Here is a 19,800-nt window from a genome sequence, read left to right on the forward strand (position 1 = left end):
TATTTTCATTTGCCCTGGACATGTCAGACAGGGGATGATTGGCAGTCCACTTTGCTGACAGGGACCTGAAGGTTGTGGTGGGTGGGGGTTAAGTGTATCATTGCCAGTGGAGTATGCCCTGAGATGTTGGTGATTGATGGAGATCCTGAGGAGCAAATGGCAAGTGGAATCACTAGGTTACCATTCTGACTTTCATGTTGGGAATTGTCAAGTTTGTATTTGATAGGTGGAAGAATAAGAAACTGTCAATCAATAAAGTGAGATAATACAATAATGAGGATGTTTGTGTGTACAAATTGATCTCTTACGTCTCACTGGTGAGAATCTTATGTTACCATTCAATAATTGGTTGGAAAATGGGGCTTTTTGCTTTTGATGGTGGGAATTTCCTCACTGACAGTCTCATGTGATTCTTAGAAATTTTTGGCAATGACCACGTCATTCAGGGACTGGAAAGATTCCACAGTATGTGTTTTAATTAAAGCTGGAAATACAATCATTTTATTAATAGAAATCCACAGATCAAATAATTCAGTTTAAAACTCAGGATCAAAATGGGAGCTAATTCGTTGAGTTGAGCTGTTAAACGTATGTGCAGACTGACTCCACTGCAGTCAGGCAATTCGCGGTTCACCACCAGCAAATGTCTATGTGTGCATTTGAAAATTTCAAATTTTCTCCCTGTTCAGTGTTTCTTTTTAAGTAGTGAATCAGTTTGCTTTCTCATTTATTTGCTTTGGTGTCAAATGGCTTTTCAGCTTTTGCTGTTCTGAGAAAGATGAGGCAAAAATTTGGGATGAAACATGATTCTGCAGCTTAAAGTATTTTTACAATTTAATTATTTTAACTGTACTAATTTTAAAAACTACTACAAAGAATTATCATTGCTTTTGTTGTTTAGATAACAGTCAGTCCCAAGCTTCATTCGTTTTGCAGCTCTGATGGTTGTGTGGTTGTAGTGGACCAATCAGTATTGCTTCTGGATCAAATTTGTCAATCTGTACTGTTGCAGCTCCAGTTTGGTGAGTATTGTTGGCTATTTTGGCTTTGTTTTTAATCTCCGGAATGTCCTACAGAGATTTAGGGGGGCAGATATTTCAGAACTACAATTAGCAGGAGTAAGTGTGAGGACCCGACTATGAACTTGTAATGATAATTTCTTAGATTTGGCAGCATTCCTCAAAAATCTTGCCCGTTTATACAGCCCGAGCTTGTGTAATTGTCTTGTGCTGTGAGTGGTAAGTTGCACTCCTCACTTGCGTTTAGATAGCGTCTTTAGTTGTAAAATGCCCCAAGATGCTCCATGTGACTGCCATAAAGCAACATTTGATGTTGAACTGTATAAGGCAGATGGCCAAATGTTAACTCAATGAGATTGGTTTTCAGAATTACCTTAAAGGGGGATAGAGATGTGGAGAGGCTTAAGGAGAGAATTCTCGACCATAAAAACAGAAAATTTCAATTTCTGGGATAACAAAGTGTGGAGCTGGATGAACACAGCAGGCCAAACATCATCTTAGGAGCACAAAAGCTGACGTTTCGGGCCTAGACCCGAAAGGTCAGCTTTTATGCTCCTAAGGTCAGCTTTTATGCTCCTAAGATGCTGCTTGGCCGGCTGTGTTCATCCAGCTCCACACTTTGTTATCTCGGATTCTCCAGCATCTGCAGTTCCCATTATCTCTGATCACAATTTCAATTTCTGGGACCCGTTTCATTTGCCTTATTATAGGAGCGTATAAAATTATATTCTTCTTTACCACTGCCACTAGTTCCCATTCTGTTTGTGGCTGCCTGAATTTCTGGTTGATTTTTGTTTTTGTTTAATCTGTTATAGACACTGATGTGGATGTTGTAGCACTTTGTCAGGAAGGTCAATTTCTAATGGTTGGAGAAAGAAATGGAAATCTTCATTTGTTGCATGTAAAGTCCAGACAGACGCTCTTAACTAATGTAAGTTGATATTTTATTATGTAGTTATAAATAATTGAGCAGTCTTTTGACCAAACATCCCAAAATGAAAGTATTGTTTTGTAAGGTGGACAATAGTTTTAGGCTTTCAAGATTCTTAAATTTTTGAGATGGCTCTGTAATTTGTTCTATTTGTGTGTAAAGTTGTACTTGATCTTGACAACTTTGATTTATTTTATGTTATGACTTTTTTTAATAGATGTTTGGTATTTATTGTTTGTAAGCATGACATGAGCCATTTAATAATCCTATAGCAAATAAAAGTGTAAATGATATGATAGTATTTTTAGAATTTTGTTTAATCTATTTATTTACATGTTTACACAGAAGTGTACTATATATAAAACATTTAATTCCCAAATGAAAACTATTTGTGTACAATTTCTTGCCTCTTTTTGAAGTCATTGATGAAGAACCCTTCAAAGGGAAAGACCTACCTGAGTCTTACCTTAGAGAAGGAAGACCCTCAATCAGGTACAATTTTTTTTATTGCTGTGCTATTACAATTGTCCAAAAGTAAGCCCATGACAGGAACTTTATTGTTAAACTTGTTTCTGTTGAAAAGTTAAAGAGGAAGTATTGCAATTTATGTGGCAGCTAATTTTTGTGTTAATTTTGTCAGGGCAAGCTTAAACTATATTTTTAGAATATATTCATGAATTTGGAAACAATAACTAATTCTAAACAGCTACAGTCCATTACTTGACTTTTTATTTTGTTGAAAATAAATTCATTTTCTGATGTTAATACCTATCTGGTAGAGATCAGCCAGGTTCTCTTGCCTGTATAAGTAAATTGGTGAATGGCAAAATATTGCAAAGATGATTTGTAAATATTTGAGTTTGCACTTGATGTGTTTTGTTTTAGTTCGGTATACTACATTTTCCTGTAATCCCTATGATCAGGAGTTTATCTTTATTGCCCAGTATCTGTTAATTCAAGAGCATCATCAAGGAGCTGTATGTACAATTTCTGTTGTTGTGTAAGTAAGATATAGAAATATTATTCATGCTTTTGGGCATTACTACCACACTTGATGAATCATTGCTTTATAAATACTTTTAATCAACCTATTTGGACATGGTACAAAATACCTCCAACACAGTTGGGATTTGAACCCAGATTTACTGGCTCAGAGATAGGGACACTATTATTTACCACAACAGCCTGAATCATTGATTTGTGCCCATCTAATGGAATGCACAAGTTCAATGATAATTCTTTGCTCCGTACTTTTGGATATAAAGCCAAGGATTCAGTTTTCCAAACGTAATTCTGTGCTGTATTGTTCTATGTTCTATGTTCTAATTGTCGTGTTTATTGTACATTTATTGTAAATAATCTGTTTTACATGCAGATTGAGGTCCCTTTCTTCATCTCTGTTTTAAATGCTACTTAATTGAGGTGCACTTTATTGTTCTTGCTTCCACGTCTGTTTTTTGCATTTTTCTACTCTGTGCAATCTGTGGCTAATTTTTGTCCTCCAACAGGTCTTGTCAAATCTACCACACATTTCAATTTGCGATCATCAGCATGTTTTGACATTGTCCCTTCAATTCTCAATCTACATAATTTAAGGCTGATAATTAATGCTTGTGGTAAATATACGAGTAACTAAAACACAAATTTCAATGGAATTCTATTCATCATACATCTCCAGTATGACAGACTTTATTTCCCTCTACTCTTTTGTATTCTTTCTTGCAGCCATCTTGGGTGTAGTTGACCACATTCCCCTCAAGTTTGTTACAAATGAATTTAACTCGCTTACATGTTACTTTTTCAAATGTTTTTGAAAAATTCACCTAAACCAGATAACCATTTGCTTTGGCTATCCTCTGTTATGTAGAAAGTTTTCTCAATCGCACTTTGCCTTTTAGATCGCTGTGAGCAGGACTTAATTAGCTCTTGTCTCTGCAAGTGTTTCAATGTTAACAAAATGTGCTGAGTTACCTCTTTCTGTGCCATTACCTTCCTATAGTTCTGTGTTGTATAATTCTAAACCATTGTTACATGCTTCGGTATTTCAGTAACAACTGAAATAAGACTAACTGATCTAAATTTATTCCATTTTCACTTTTTTTAATGAAAAATAGCATTTGATTCAACACCTTCCAGACCTTGGGCACTTTTTTCCCCTTTCCAATGGAGATTTGTAAAATTATGGTCTGTGCTTCATTCATTATTTTCCTTGACTCCCTTCTGGGTCTCTGGTGTTTTCTATCAGGTATTAGTGATCTATTTATTTGGAGTTCAACAAGTTTTATAATAACATTTATCTTTGAATAATAGCCTATGGCAACATGCTTTAAGGTGATTCTAAAGTTTTGATGTTATTCTCTATGAACACTGAGATAATAAAGATTGTTTGCCCCATCTCTTGGCTTTACTTCCACTATGGCTCTTCTCTTACCACTGAAGTGCCAGTAGAAAATCCTTCCACTGTTCTTCAATGGATTTAGTTTAACCTATTACCAACAATCTCTTCTTTAATGATAATTTTTCAAACTTTTTTTTCTGATGCCATACAAGAGATATTGCTGGGTACTCCAATACTTTGGAGTATTAAGATCAGTGATCTTTGCTAGGGTGAAAATTTACAAGATCTGTCAACTCTTAGCTTTCGGACATTCTGATTTTCGTCGCTCCATAATTGACTATGCCTTCAGCTGATTGGGTCTGAAATGCCCTCCCTAAATCTCAGCATTTTTCTTCCATGGTTCTGTCCTTATAAGAAATGCTTGAAAACCTATGTTTGTGACAAAGATTTTGACTGCTTGTCCTTATAATTTCTTAAAATGGTACCTTGCCACATTGATCATGTTCACTAAATGAAAACCAGAGAACTGCAGATCCTGTAAATCAAACAAAAACAGAAGTTGCTGGAAAATCTCAGTAGGCCTAGCAGCATTTGTGGAGAGAAATCAGAGTTACCGTTTTGGGTCGAGTGACCCTTCCTCAGAATGGTTAACTGATTTTTCACCAGACCTGAGCTTTTCCAGCAATTTCTGTTGTTGTTTCTTATCACGATCACTGCTGTTGTTTGGCACATTAATTTGCTTTACATTTTAAAATTGCTGTATAAATGCAATCTATTGTGTTTGTATGAATTTTGTTTCGGAATAAGACCTTTTTGAAATTTTGCTCTAACTGCAATTTATATTAATCTGGTGTTTTTCGGTCTTTACTTCTCTCTGGCTTTACATTTTACTTCATTTTCACAAGCAGGAGAGATAGCAAAAAATTATTTGTTTCTTTCTTGGGAAGAAGGGCGGTGGGCGTCAAGTTGGTCTTCTTTTTCTCCTTTGCTTGGCTTGGCTTGCTTAAGTCAAGAAGGCAGTGATCAATTTTTGCTTAGTATTCAACGGCAGTTGGTAATTATCTGCTTGGAGAAGCTGAATTAAAAATTTCTATCCAAGAAGATGTTCTTGTTCTTTTACAATAATGTTTCAAAGCTGTAATTTTTTGATTTTTCTTTTAGGGTCCTATTACATGGTCCTGCTAACTAACAACGGCTTCTTCTGGGTTTCATGTCTTCAACTTGCCAAGCTTCATCAAGGTAGAAGAGCATTTCAATAGTTTTTTTCATTAAGATTCCAATGCATTTTAGAAAGGAACAAAAATATGGAGAGAAAATGAAGAAGGGTGCAAATGTTTTAGAAAGGAGTTCTGGCAGATATGATTTAAGGTTCTTTCCCTCAAAGTGGTGGTGTGATGCACATAAGACTACAATTGGAGGACTAATATAAATAGTAAGGGCTTGTGTTTGTATAACACTGCTAATACAATGAAACATCGCAAAGATAAAATGAAGTACGACACCAAAGTGCATAAGTAGGTATTAAGTCAGGTCCGCAATAGTTTGATCAAAGAGAGAGATTTTAAGGCCTATCATAAACAGGAAACTGACGTAGAGAAATTATGCAGGGAGGATATTTTGGTGGTTGGGACTTGGGGCATTGAAGACATGACCACCAATGGTGGAGTTGAGCGCGATGCACACAAGGTCACAATTTGAGCATATCTTGGATTGGAGAAGATTGGAGGTAGGAGGAGTGAAGCCATGGAAGGATTTGAAACAAGGATGAATATTTTGAAATCAAGCCATAGCTTGACTGACAGCCAAGATAGATTAGTGAGTACAGATGTGATAGAGAAATATGCAGTGGGCAATGACATGGACAGCAGAGTTTAGGATGCCCTCAAGTTTACAGCTGATGAGATGTAGGAGATTAGTCAGGAGAACTTTCAAATATTTGAGTCTGGAGATATTGTAGGCACAGCTGAGGGTTTCAGCAGCGGATGAGCTAATACAGGCTAAGTCAGCTGATGTTACAGAGCTAGAAAGACACAATTAGTGATGACACAAGTAAGGTTGAATGCTCATCACGGGATGAAATGTGACACCAAGAGTGTGAACTGCTTGGCTTAGTCTTCAGCTGTTGTCAGGGAGAGGAGTAAGGGGCAGCACTGTGGCTCAGTGATTAGCACTGCTGCCTCACAGTGCCAGAGATGTGGGTTCATTTTGGGTGACTGTCTGTGTGGAGTTTGCACATTCTCCCCGTGTCTGTATGGATTTCCTCCATGTGCTCTGGTTTCCTCCCACAGTCCAAAGATGTGCAGGCTAGGTGGATTGGCCATGCTAAATTGCTCATAGTGTTCAGGGATGTATTGGGTGGGTTATGGGGAAATGGGTCTGGGTGGGATGCTCTAAGAGTTGGTGTCGATTTGTTGGGCCGAAGGGCCTGTTTCCACACTGTAGGGATTCTATGAAAAACAGAGTTTGGATTCGGGACCAAAAACAGTGGTCACTGCTAAGTAGCGGTCGGAGAAAAGTGAGTGTAGAATATGTGGTTTCATTCCTCCCAGTATTACACTGGAGGAAACTGCATCATTATTATTTAATGTCAAATTGGCTCTCAACATCTGATTGACTGTGAGGTTGAGATCATTTATTAATAAAGAGTATCTGGGTGTCAACACATTATGTATATAAGATGTGGATGATAGCAGAAAGGGGTAGCATGTAAATAAGAGCATTTTGGGTGATTCCGAATATCCAGACTGACAAAAAAGTCCATTTTTATAGGAGTTCTATGTATACCCATACAAACAATTTAAAGAAAATCCAAAGGAACTTAAAATAGATGGCCTTTTATAAATTTGTGAAGGGCTTTCTTATTCTTGTAGTGGCAGAAGTTCGACTGGAAGGATTGAAATGAATTTTTGGACAATGGACATGGAAAAAATATTTATGACATTCGAAAGGCGAATACTTGTCATTCCTTTTACAATACTCATGTGAACCTTTAAAAGGTCCCGGATCCAAACTCTGTTTTGCTTTCATAGAATCCCTACAGTGTGGAAACAGGCCCTTTGGCCCAACAAATCGACACCAACCCTTAGATCATCCCACCCAGATCCATTCCCCCATAACCCACCTAATCTATACATCCCTGAAGACGATGGGCAATTTAGCATGGCCAATCCACCCAGCCTGCACATCTTTGGACTGTGGGAGGAAACCCACACAGACACGGGGAGAATGTGCAATCTCCACACAGACAGTCGCCCAAATTGAACAATGTAAAGACTTATCTTTCATTCTGGTTGTCATCCCTATGTTAATATGCTTCAAAGTAACGTGCGCAATATTTTACTATGAATTTAAGGATGTAAATCTGTTTTTGGATAAGTTGTTGCTTTCAAGAATGCAATGTTTTTGCAAATTCATCTGATTAAAAGTGGTATCTAGTTATATCAAATTGAGTCTTAGTTCACTTTACACTTCCTGTGTCATGTTGTTGTCTCACTTTCTAGTCACATCTGATCATTTATTTTCAATATTTCAGTTTGTTTGAATTTTAGCTGGCGCTTTCTACTCCCACCCCAGTTCTGTTGTTCCCTTTCCCTGTCTTAACTCAAGTCTTTAATTTTACTATTCACTCATGGAATATAGGTGTCGCTGGTAAGTTCAGCAAATGTTTCCTATCTCTATTATCCTTAAAGTGATGGTGAACCACCCTTTTAAATCACCGCAGATGATATGGTGAACATGTTTCCACAGTTCAGTTAGATATTTGAGCTTGCGTGGAGCTTCTTGCCAAAAGATGTTAGAGAAGAAGGTGCCTGTCGACATCAGATTGTTGGACGAGGATGTTGAGTTGAGGAGTTCTCCGCTGAAGACTTGCCTAGTTTAGATGAAGATGCCCTTGTCTGGGAAGATAATGAAGATTATGACAATGTTAATGATGATTTTTCTAACCAGTTAAGAACTGAATTAGAAAAAATTGGATACAAGATTGGAATGTCATTGGTGAAGTTCTGAACAACAAAAATGTTTTGAAGATTTAGAAGAAAGAATTCTGCATTAATCTTTAAATGGTTTGTGGCAAATGCAACACTGGAAAATGAAATGTTATTGAACATCCTTAGCAAAGTGGGTCACAATCTGTTTTTGAGAATTTTCCTTTTTTATTTCCATAATAAATTGTTTTGGAATGTAAAAGAAAAAGGAGTTTTAATATTTTGATTCATTGATAATGAAGGAGTGGCAATAAAATGCTAAGTTAAATGGTGCGTGACTTGTAAGAAGAACCTGCAGCAGGAGTTGTTCCCATGCACATTTTGCCATAGTCCTTGTGGATGCTTCAGGTTTCCAGGCTACTGTTGAAGAAGCCTTGTCAAATTGCTGCAGTGTTTCTTATAGATAAATGCTAAAGTGTAATGAGTTGTTGGGTATCTGATTGTTTATTTAACAAATGTGTTGCCAGTCACTGGCCTGCTTTGATTTGAAAACTGTTGAACATCTTGAGTCCTATTAGAGCTGTGTTCATGCAGGCAAGTGAAGAGTCTTCCATGACATCCTGATTTCTGACTTGAAGATGGTAGACAGACTTTGGAAAATCATAGAATCCCTACAGTGTGGAAACAGGTCCTTTGGCCCAACAAGTCCACTCCGCCCCTCAGAGTATCCCACCCAGACCCATCCCTCATAACCCATGTAATCTACACATCCCTGAACTCTATGGGCAATTTAGCATGGCCAATCCACCTTGTCTGGATTTCTTTGGGCTGTGGGAGGAAACCGGAGCACCGGCGGAAACCCACACAGACACGGGGAGAATGTGCAAATTCCACACAGACAGTCACCGAGGGTGGAATTGAACTCGGATCCCTGGCGCTGTGAGGCAGCAGTGCTAACCACTGAGCCACAGTGCCACCCCAGGTCTGCTGAACTTTTCCAGCAATTTCTGTTTTTGTTTAACAAAATTTGATCAGAACTCAAACTGTTAAGTTTGCGCAAGACCTGGCTGAGAACCTATGTCAGGAAACATTTACAGATTAAAGGTACAACTTCGCCTCCAATCTCTTAATGAAGCAGCTGATTTAGTCACCAGTGGTTGTAGGAAAAGGCTTGGGCTTAAGCTTGATGGCTGAAATTAGTTCAGAGAAATTAATCTAGATTGGCTCAATATTTTTCAGTTTTGAAATGGCTGCTTGACTGAAGTCCTAGTAAAATGCGCAGATGTCATCCAGGAAGATTTAGGGACTATCAAAGGATCTGAGGCCAACTTGCATGTTGACCAGGGAGCAATTTCATGATTCAGCACGGCCCACTCAATGCCATTTGCTCTACAGGATAAAGTAGAAGCAGAAATCAGAAGATTTGAACGTGAAGGAATCATCACACCAATCCAATATGCACAATGCACAGCAGCAGTTGTGCAATTTTCTTTTCTCTCTTTTTGGAGCCGTTTGCCTTTGTGAAGATTTTAAACAAATATTAAATCACTTTTTGCATCTGGATAAGTACCCAATTTCCCAGATAGAGGATTTATACATAAAGCAGGCTGGGGGGCTGTCATTCACGAAACTGGACATGCGCCATGCTTTCTTGCAGTTGTGGTTAGGTGAGGATTCCCAGAGGTATATTGCAATTAATACCTGTAAGGGTTTGTACCAGTATACAAGATTACCATTTGGGTTATTGTCAGCCCGTTCAATTTTTCAGTGGAAAATGGAGAACATTTTTAAGGTCTTTTTTAGATGATGTGCTAATAAAAGGGAGGACTAAAAAGGAATTCTAAGAGAACTTGGACATAATCCTTGCACGTTTTTCTGAGGCAGACATATGCCTAAGAAGGGAAAAAGGAAGTTCCAGGCCCTGCCCCAAGTGACCTACTTGGACTACAGAATGGACAAAACTGGGTTACACCCATTGGAAAATAAAGTGAGGGTGATCAAAGGTGCTCCGTCTCCAATGTCTGATCAGGAGTTTGGGTCATTTCTTTAACTGGTAGATCATTATGGAAAGTTCATATACAACTAGCCTCCATCCTGTCACTTTTGTATTAACTCCTAAAAAGGGGTCTGCCTTGGGAATGGTTGTGTAACCAAGCCATAGCTTTTAGAGAAGTGAAGAAACAGCTATCAACTCTGAGGTGTTGGCATACTATCATTCCAAGCAAGATCTGGTATGACATGCAATGTCTCCCTGTACAACATTTGGGTGGTATTAGCTCATAGGTGACCCAATGGAGACGAAGGCCTAATAGTATATGCATCCTCTGCTAGGTTGGCGTAAAGAGGATGAAATGGTGCTGCCCACAGCTTCAGGCCACATTCGATAGTGGGCTCTAATACTAAGTGCCAACAAATTAGAACACGGTCTGGGAGACCTGGTAGCCAATGCAGATGCATTTAGCTGTATCCCATTGGCAAATACATCCCCAATGGCAATACCAATGGAAGAGTCTATAATGGTTGTAAATTTTCTGTACACATTTCCAGTCACAGCTCACAGCAACTGCTGACATTATCAAAGACCCATCCCAACCCTGCAATGCTCTCCTACAACCTTTCCATCAGGCAGAAGATAAATAAGCTTGAACATGTGTACCAGCAGGTTCAAGAACAGCTTCTTCCCTGCTGTGATGACTGATGAATGGCCTGTCTAACTTCTAATAATGCTGATCGTGCTAATGTTGATCTTGTATTGCGCATGCCCTGTGCGATGTAACCTGTATGCCTCTGACCTAGTTTTTTTTCACCCTGTGATCTGTATGTCCTGCAGTGCTAGCTCCAGTACCGTTGTTAATGGGGAAAAGACTAATCACTGGGTTAAATCTGATGTTTCCCGACCTGGCATCAGGAATGTAATTGCTCAACCCAGGTGTCCAGCCAACGTGAGAAGTAGTTTGTGACTGGGGATGAAGTTTGTAAGAACCACCAAAATGGCTGTTCATGGGTTAGAGACATGGTTGACACGAGGTCAGCACCAGTGATGTATAAAGTTTGGGTCAGTGCAACGGTTTTGAACAAGCATGTGAACTACATGAAAGCTGAAAATTCTCAAAGGGTACAGGAACAAAATGTGTCCTGTCCTTATTATTCTGAAATGCACAGGAATTGTGGGTTTACTGTCTCCGGTAAGCATGGACTAGACTTCTGAATCCAAGGTGGATGTTATTGATGTTGCTGCCATTAGCAGCAGAATAAGAGAGTGCATTCCTACAGAGGTGTTCCTGGCATAAGAGGTGATCTCCTGTGCATTACATGCTGCCGATATCGGATGCTGAATCAGAAGCACCTGATCTAATGCTAAAGTGCCCAGGAGGCTCTCAAAGAAAAATGTCATTGGACTAAGTGGGAGGACTGCAGTCATTGTAACAACGCTAGCCAGCTGGTCAACATAAAATATGAGTTCCCTGATTGGGGCTGTTAATCTGTTCCAATGAGGGAGACCTGGCTGACAGAAATAAAGAGAAGTGTTAGAGACCTAACACTCTGGATGTTGACTCTGATGAGGCTGTGCCAGAGTCAAGGACTTTTAACGTGAAAATAAAGGGTGACTTCATGACGAGACACTGGCTTCTCTGGAATTATTTCATTAACATTGTATGTTATAGAGTCATACAGCACGGAAACAGACCCTTTGGTCCAAGCAGTCAGTGCTGAACATAATCCCAAACTAAACTAGTCCCACCTGCCTGCTGCTGGCCCATATCCCTCCTAACCTTTCCTATTCATGTATCTGTCCAAACATCTTTTAAACGTTGTAATTGTACCCACATCCACCACCTCCTCAGGAAGGTCATTCCATATGTAAACCATCCTCTTTTTAAAAAAAATTGCCTCATGTCCTTTTTTAAATCTCTCTCATCACTTTAAGAATGTGCCCCTGCTCTTGAAATTTCCCATCCTAGGGAAGGAAAAGACAACTGCCATTAACTCTATCTATACTAATTATTTTATAAACTTCTGCCAGGTCGCCTCTCAACTTCCTACGTTCCAGTGGAAAAAGTCCCAGCCTATCCAGCCTTTCTTCATAACTCAACCCTTCAATACCCAGCAACATCCTTTTAAGTCTGTTCTGAACCCTCTCCAGCTTGATGATGTCTTTCCTATAACGGGGCAACCAGAACTGGACACAGTATTCCAGAAGAGGCCTCACCAATGTCCTGTACAACCTCAACGTGACTTCCCAACTCCTATACTCAAAGGACTGAGCAATGAAAGCAAATGTGCAAAACCCCTTTTCAACCACCCTGTCTATATGTGATGCAAAAGTCAAAGAATAATGTACCTGCACCCCCTAGGTCTCTCTGTTCTACAACACTAGCCATGGCCCTACCATTACCTATTTGTACAAGATCCCTTTGTAATTTTAGAAAACCTTCTTCACCATCTACTATGCACCAATTTTGGTGTCATCCACAAACGTACTAACCATGCCTTCTATATTCTTATCCAAATCATTTATATAAATGACAAACAAAAGATGACCCAGAACCGATCCCTGTGGAAAGTAAATCTTTCCTTCTCATATTTCCTGACTGCTTAAAAGTAACGTCTATGGGACAAGCTGATACAATTGAAAGCAGTGCTTCTAGAGACCCCATTTTCTTGATTGCAAACAAGCTGAAATGTGCATTAAATTTGTTTTGATTGTTAAGAATTATTTTCACAGTGTGGTGAACAGTATTACTGAGCATTTTAGTTTGTCTGAATTTATTTTGGAAAATCTAAGTATTAATTGTTCCAAGTAAAATAAAGGATGTGAAGAGAAGCTCTGCAATGTTCTTTAGACTTGAAGCCCTGCTCCAAAACTTTGCAGCCCACGAGCAACGTTCTGTTATCATACTGTCGCAATTCACTCTATGCACTCAATGCCTCCTCCGATAAGTCTTGAGATGCATGTTTCATAAGCCCTTCCCAAATTTTTGAGCATCATTTTTATGGTGGAAATGCATAAATGGAAATTGAAGATGCGTGAGAAACAGAGTCTGCCTGATAGTTTAAAAGGACTCTGGATGAGTAGTGGTGGGTGCATCTACAGATGAGCCCCACATTCTTCTATTCTGTTCTTTTCTGCCCATGCCCACTCCATTCCTATGTTCCCATAATTTTTGACTAGAAATTCATCTTTGGTCACTGTGAATGAATGCTAGCCCTGTACCCCTGATCCCATAACTCAATGCTTCCAGATGTGAAGAACTTTTCAATGCTTTTGAAACCTAGAATCTTCTTCAGATTATTCCTCGTACTTGACTTCCAAATTCATGCCACCATATCTTGGGTTTTCTATCCCAGTTCTTGTATACCTTAGGCTTCCATCTATGCTTGTGACTCACTGTTCATCATAGTGTTGTTAGGAATTAGATCTGTTGTTTCATTTAATCTGCTACTGATTTAATATTTCTATCTCATTAATTATTTATCATTTCTGTTTTTCTTCATTACAGCAATTGAGATGATGGACTTTGATACAACAAAAGCAGTAAGACCTCAAAACTTTTAATGCCATAATGCTACCTCATAATCCCACAGGAAAATCAATTGTGACACCTGTTCTACAACTTGTTTTTATCTCTTTAGCTAAAGGAACAGATCAAGATCAAATATGTTCAGACTGACGATAAACACACAGATGGTTGTAACCATGCAGTGATTGACAGTTCCAAATATGTTAAACTTCTAGTTGGGGTAAGTGGTTTCCTTCAAAACTATTTGACATATTTTTGCAAAATCTAAGTCATGATTTTTAATATAATAAAATGTGAGGCTGGATGTGTCATCCAGCCTCACATTTTATTATCTTGGATTCTCCAGCATCTGCAGTTCCTATTATCTCTCATGATTTTTAATACTAGTATTGAGAATTGGGTTTTTCACTGGTGAAATACAATTACCTAAGGACAAATGTATTCCGTGTAAATGAGAAGACTTCAATATGTAGTTATAAGTCTATAATAATGTACATCGGTAATTCAGGGTAGATAACACAATTTTAATAATTTAACGATTAAAGATTTAACAATTAAAATGGAGTCTTATTTGATCTGATTTGTTCTAGTTAAGAGTACCATTTAAGGTCTTTTTCATCGATGTAAGATCTAAAGCAGAATTAATCTTGATAATTGTAGTAAATTTCCAGTTCTTACATTAAGTTTGTGGGCAATTTAAGTTGCTTATTCACTTCTGAATTCAAATGAGAACCCTATTTAAAATCACTGTGTGCAATTCTAGTCTCCCTGCTATATGAGGCATGTTGCGAAACTTGAAAGGATTCAGAAAAGATTTACAAGGATGTTGCTAGGCATGGAGGGTTTGAGCTATAGAGAGAGGCTAAATAGGCTAGGGCTATTTTCCCTGGAGCAATGGAGGCTGAGGAGTGACCTTATAAAGGTTTATAAATCATGAGGGGCATGAATAGGTTGAATAGCCAAGGCCTTTTCCCTGGGGTGGGGAAATGTAAAACTAGAGGGCATAGGTTTAAGATGAGAGGAGAAAGATTTAAAAAGGACCTAAGGGGCAGCCTTTTCACACTCAGAGGGGTGCGTTTATGGAATGAGCTGCCAGAAGAAGTGGTGGAGGCTGCCACAATTACAACATTTAAAAGGTTTTCTGGATGGGTATATGAATAGGAAGGGCTTAGAGGGATATGGGCCAAATTCTGGCAAATTGAAGATATCTGTTTGGCATGGACGAGTTGGAACGAAGGGTCTGTTGCTGTTCTGTATGACTGTATGACAGTGTGCAATTGAACTTTGGCAAGGATTCTCCAAATCATACACTATAACTGTGGTGGAAAATCAGCAGATATTCTTTGCACTATTACATTATTAAAAGCAAATGGTTAAAACTCCACAGATGTTTAGCCATTTTGACTTACAACAGTTGGCTTACCTCAGTAATCAAATGTGAAGGATTTATGCTAACCAAAAGACATCTTTTATACATCATGAGCAGAAGAGAATTTCAGGAGAAACAGTTTGTGTTGGATGTTCTGACTAATGAGAATACCTTCTCTATTTGAATGCTAAAGTGTTTGTACAACTGACTTTTTTTGTTGTCTGTATTTTGTTAAAAATAGAGACACTTGATTTTCTTTCTGCAATGCAAAAGCTCAGTACCTGAATATGTTCCCAGAGTACACTTGCTACTTTGAAACAAAATGTTTGGGCTGGCAAGTGGCAAGTAATATTTGCGCAACACAAAAGCCAGATAATGACAATCTCCAATAAGACACAATCTAACTTCCATCCCTTGACATTGAATGGTGTTATCATAACTGAAACTCCCACTACCAAAATCCTTTTGGTTACCGCAGATCCAGATACTCAATTGGACTCGCCATATAAACACTGTGGCTACAAGAGGGGAAGTGGTGACCTAGTGGCATTATTGCTGGATCATTAATCCTGAGACCCAGCTGATGTCTGGGGGGCCTGGGTTTGAATCCTCATGGCAGATGATTGAATTTGAATTCATTAAAAATCTGAAACTAAGAGTCCAATGATGACCATGTATCCATTATGGATAGTCGGGAAAAACATGTCTGGTTCATTAATTTCCTTTAGGGAGGGAAACTGTCATCCTTACCTGGTCTGGCCTATATGTATTGACAGACATACAGCAGTATCGTTGACTCTTAACTGCCTTCAGGCAATTAGGGATGGCCTAATGGGGATAGACAATGACCTCGTTGTATTATCGCTAAACTATTAATCCAGAGACTGGGCTAATGTTCTGGGGGCCCAGGCCCACCCATAGCAGGTGGTGGAATTTAAGTTCAATTAAAAAAAATCTGGAATTAAGAATCTACTAATTACCATGAAACCATTGTAGATTTTCAGAAAAACCCATCTGGTTCGCTAATGTCCTTCAGGGAAGGAAATCTGCCACCCTCACCTACATGTCACTCCAGACCCACAGCAATGTGGTTGATTCTCAATTGCCCTCTGAAATGGCCTAACAAGCCATTCAGTTGTACCAATTGCTACAAGGGCTGAAAGAAATTAAACTGGACGTAACATCTGGCATCGACCTAGGCACCAGAAAAGAATAAGACAGAAATAGCCCTGTGACCCTGCAAAGTCCTTCTCACTAACATCTGGGGGTTAGTGCCAAAATTGGGAGAGCTGTCTCACAGACTAGTTAAGCAACAGCCTGATGTAGTTATACTCGCAGAATCATTCCTTACAGACAATGTCCCAGCGACAACCATCACCGTCCCAGGATATGTCCTGTCCCACCGGCAGGACAGACACAGCAGAAGTGGTGGCACAGTGGTACATATTCAGGAGGGAGTAGCTCCTCAACATTGACTCCAGACCCAATGAAGTCTCATAGCTTCAGGTTAAACATGAAGGACACCTCCTGCTGATTTCCACGTACCGTTCTCCCTCACCTGATGAATCAGCACTTTTCCATGTTGAACAGCACTTAAAGGAAGCACTGAGGATGGCAAGGGCTCAAAGGTAGTCTGGGTGGGGGATTTCAATACCCACCACACAGAATGGCTTAGCAGCAGTACTACTGGTTGAGCTGGTCTTGTCCTAAAGGACATAACAGCTGGATTGGGTTTGCGGCAGCTGGTGAGAGAACTAACAAGAGGGAAAAACATACTTGACCTCATCCATACCGATCTGCCAGCTGCAGCTGCATCTGCCCATGATGGTATCTGTAAGAGTGACCACCACACAGTTCTTGTGAAAATGAAATCCTGCCTTCACATTGAAAATAATTTCCATCATGTTGTGTGGCACTATCGCTGTGCTAAATGAGACAGACTTTGCACAAATCTAGCAACTGAAGACTGGGCATCCATGAGGCGCTGTGGGCCGTTGACAGCAGCAGAACTGGACTCCAGCACAATCTGTAGCCTCATAATCTGGCATATCCCCCACTCAACCATTGTCATCAAGCTGGGGGATCAAGCCTGGTTCAATGTAGAGTGCAGGAGGGCATGCCAGGAGCAGCACCAGGCATACCTGAAGATGAAGTGTGAACCTAGTGAAGCCACCAAACACGACTACTTGCATGCCAAACAGGATAAGCAGCAAGTGATAGACAGCTAAGTGATCCCACAACCAAAGTATCAGATCTAATCTCTGCAATTCGGCCATATCCAGTCTTGAATGGTGGTGGACGATCAAACAACACACTGGAGGAGGAGGCTTCACAATTATTGCCATTATCAATGATGGAAGAGCCCAGCACATCATTGCAAAAGATAAGGCCGAAGCATTCAAAGCAGTCTTCAGCCAAAAGTGCCACGTAGATGATCCATCTCGGCCTCCTGCAGTGGTCCCCAGCATTACAACTGGTCTTCAACCAGTTGATTTACCCCACATGATATCAAGAAATGGTTGGAGACACTGGATACTGCAAAGGCTGTGAACCCTGACAACATTCGGCAATAGTACTGAAGACTTGTGCTCCTGAACTTGCCGCTCCCCTAGCCAAGCTGTTCCAGTACAGTTACAACTGGTATTTACCTGGCAATGTAGAAAATTGCCCAAGTATGTCCTGCACACCAAAAGCAAGGCAAATCCAATCTGGCCAATTACCGCCCCTTCAGTCTACTCTCAATCATCAGTAAAGTGATAGAAGGTATCCTCAACAGCACTATCAAGCAGCACCTGCTCAGTAATAACCTGTTGAGTGATGCCCAGTTTGGGTTCCACTCAGCTCCTCACCTCATTACAGCCTTGGCTTAAACATGGACAAAATAGCTGAATTCTATAGGTGAGGTGAGAGTGACAGCCCTTGACATCAAGGTTGCATTCGACCCAGTGTCGTATCAAGGATTCCTAGCAAAACTGAAATCAATGGGCATCAGGAGGTAAATTCTCCTGTGGTTGGAGTCATACCTGACACATAAGAAGACAGTCGTGGTTGTTGGAGGTCAATCATCACACCCCCAGGACATCTCTGCAGGAGTTCCTCAGGGTAGTGTCTGTGGCCCAACCATTTTCAGCTGCTTCATCAATGACCTTCACTCCATCATAAGGTCTGCAGCTGGGATGTTCGCCAATTATTACATAATGTTCAGCACCATTTGCAACTCCTCAGATACTGAAATAGTCCGTGTTCAAATGCAACAATATCTGGACCATACCCAGGCTTGGGCTGACAAGTGGCAAGTAACATTTGTGCCACAAAGTGTTCAGGGAGGTGTAGATTAGGTGAGTTATAGGGAACTGGGCCTGGGTGGGATGCTGTGAGGTTTGGTCTGGACTTGTTGGGCCGAAGGGCCTGTTTCCACACTGTAGGGATTCTATGATAATTCACACAAATGCCAGGCCCTGACCGTCACAAATGAGAGACAATGTAACTACTGTCCCTTGGCATTCAGAGGTGTTACCGTCACTGAATTCCCCCACTATCAATATCCTGGGGGTTATCATTGATCAGAAACTCAACTGGACTCACCTCATAAACACAGTGGCTATAAGAGCAGGTCAGAATCTAGGAACACTGCGGCGCTAACTCACCTGACTCCTCAAAGCCTGTTCACTATCTACAAGGCACAAGTCAGGAATGTGATGGAATACTGCTCACTTACCTGGATGACTACAGCTCCAACAACACTCCAGAAGTTTGACACCATCCAGGACATCGCAGCCTGCTTGATTGGCACTACATCCACAAGCACCCATTCCCTCCGCCACCAATGCTCAGTAGCAGCAGTGTGTACTCTACAAGATGCACTGCAGAAATTTGCCAAAAATCCATAGACAGCACCTTCCAAGCCCAAGGCCAGTTCCATCTAGACGTGCGATCAACAAATAGGTGGGAATACTATCACCTTCAAGTTCCCCTCCAAGGCATTGTATGATCGCGTTCAAAGAACCAGACGACCAGGATCAGTGAGTGATGAAAATACCCTCTTTATTGTATGTTCATTGGGCCAGCATTTATTGCCTGTCCCTCGTTGTCCTTGAGAAGGTGGCGATGTGAGGTGAAAGAGAATCCCAAAATCATTGTTCAAAAGCAGCTGTTTTCATACAGATTTCAAGCATACATTAATATTCTAACATTTGAGTGTTAAGCAGTAGATACTGTACAAAACCATTTTGCAGGAAATCAGAGATGGTTGAAACATGCTAAATGTTAGCGGTTATTGTTGAGTGTTAATGGTTATCTTAATGAGTTTAGAGTGTTTGTCTAGTTTGTCCTTGCATAATTCAAAAGGTGTTAGTCTTGTTATTTTCAAGGTTAGAATTTTAAAGTTAGAAAATGGCATCTTGTGTTTTTTGAATAAAAGTCTGAGTTCCCTTCAGCTTTGATTGTGGTTTTTATTTACTATCACTTATTTAGTTATGTTCATGGTTGTGTCCATCTGTGGGTTGTAGTTACTATCAATCATTCATTCATTCAGTTTCGTGGTCACGCCTGTTTTCAGTAGTGTTGTCAGTTTCACTCATTCATTCATTCAAGGTTGCACGGGTCTGGACATAGCGCTGTTAGTTTTATTGGTAGATTAAAGGGTGTACATACACTGCATAGCATTTGTCAGTTTTATTCATGGGGTAAAGTTTT

The 19,800-nt window shown here is 39.9% G+C and overlaps 1 pseudogene; it reads left to right on the forward strand.

Moving 5' to 3' along the window:
• The first annotated feature begins 5,480 nt into the window (after positions 1-5,480).
• LOC125463906 (26S proteasome complex subunit SEM1-like) lies at positions 5,481-8,398 on the forward strand (annotated as a pseudogene).
• Positions 8,399-19,800: the final 11,402 nt, after the last annotated feature.

The sequence above is a fragment of the Stegostoma tigrinum genome, chromosome 26 (genome assembly GCF_030684315.1).
Source record: "Stegostoma tigrinum isolate sSteTig4 chromosome 26, sSteTig4.hap1, whole genome shotgun sequence".
Classification (NCBI taxonomy): domain Eukaryota; kingdom Metazoa; phylum Chordata; class Chondrichthyes; order Orectolobiformes; family Stegostomatidae; genus Stegostoma; species Stegostoma tigrinum.